The sequence below is a fragment of the Canis aureus genome, chromosome 37, assembly GCF_053574225.1.
Source record: "Canis aureus isolate CA01 chromosome 37, VMU_Caureus_v.1.0, whole genome shotgun sequence".
NCBI lineage: Eukaryota > Metazoa > Chordata > Mammalia > Carnivora > Canidae > Canis > Canis aureus.
In genome coordinates this window covers 704,146-705,544 of record NC_135647.1, presented here as the reverse complement: position 1 = coordinate 705,544, position 1,399 = coordinate 704,146, and the positions used below count along the sequence as shown (strand labels likewise).

The 1,399-nt window shown below is 56.8% G+C and overlaps 1 non-coding gene across 1 annotated transcript; it reads right to left on the bottom strand.

Annotated features, from left to right (window-relative positions):
• Positions 1-911: 911 nt before the first annotated feature.
• TRNAA-AGC (transfer RNA alanine (anticodon AGC)) lies at positions 912-983 on the bottom strand. The gene has a single exon. It is a non-coding gene; the product is annotated as a tRNA-Ala (tRNA).
• Between the last annotated feature and the right edge of the window lie 416 nt (positions 984-1,399).

Here is a 1,399-nt window from a genome sequence, read left to right as displayed (position 1 = left end):
TATGGAAATGATTACAAGATACTATCCTACTTAAAATCTTGCTGAGCAGAGACAAAGATACAAAGTTCCCAGTTCATTGGAAGTTAGCACAGTCTTGCGTGCAAAACTTGCAACATTTTATTAAAAATAAAAAGAAACTTCACACCAAATTCAACTATGTATGTTGATTGAAAAAAAAATTCATAAATACTATATTACCATGGCAGAGAACAAGGTCAATTATTAGAACACAAAATGGTTCAACAATAGAAGTACATCTTTGCAATTATTTTCCCTACATTGAAATAGGAAATTGGGGAAAAAATTAAAATACAGAGCCCTGCCCCAGCCCCCAAACCAGTGCTTTTCAAAGGTTAACGTGCAAAGGAATCACTTGGGGATCCAGGTTCTAGTTCAGAAGGTCCGGAGTGGAGGGGACACCCGCATTTCCACCCAGCTCTCAGATGCCACCCACTGTTGGTCCAGGGATCGCGCTGATGGAGGGCGCACCAGCCTTAGGTCGAATGACCTTTGCAAGTCACCGCAGCATCTAGTTCATGGCAGTCCTCGGTTAGGATCTAGGACAGAACCAACCTGGACATCAGTGTGACTGCTGGGATCCTGGGCAAACGCCTCCCGGCGGCGCGGCACCTGCGTGGACGGCAGCAGACGCAGTGACTGTGGCACCACGGCCAGGAACCAAAGGACCCGGGAAAGTGGCCTGAGCGCCTGTGTTTCTCTCCTTGGGCCTTTCCGTCCTCAGCTCTCCTTTCCTGCTCTTAATCCCGCAAAATGAAGCCAAGGCTGCTGCGCGGTCTTGCCCGCCACCTGCCTGCCCGCTCCCCCCGCCCCCAGCCCACCCGGCGTGGCCGAGCCAGGATAGCGCGGGGCCGGCAGCACTGGTACCGGCAGCACAGAGACAGGAACAAAAGTGGAGGTGCCGGGGATTGAACCCGGGGCCTCGTGCATGCTAAGCACGCGCTCTACCACTGAGCTACACCCCCGCAGGAGAGCCGCGGCGCGCCAAGTATATTTAAGGGGAGTGCAGGCTCTTGGGCGGGCTTCTGCAGAAGCAGCTCGGGTCCCAAGTCCACTCTGCCGCATCCCGCTCTTTCTGAGCCTCAGCTCCAGGACCTGAGTCTGTCGCTGCAGGAGTAAAGCGCGTCCCAGACCGAAGGCCCGTGAGCGTCCTGGGTCTGTCCCCTTCCGGTTCGCGGTCTCCTCGCTCTGCTTTCCCGGCTTTCCAGGTCGCCGGAAAGCCACAAAGCATCCTGCGGAGACGCAGAGATAACGCCTGGGCATCGCCTGGGCACCGCCTGAGCTCGGGAGCGCCGCCCCGGGGTCCCCCCGCCCCCGAGACCACGCGGGGCAGTGCACCTGTCCGGCACACCTGCGCGCCTCCCGCACCGCGCGGGGCTGG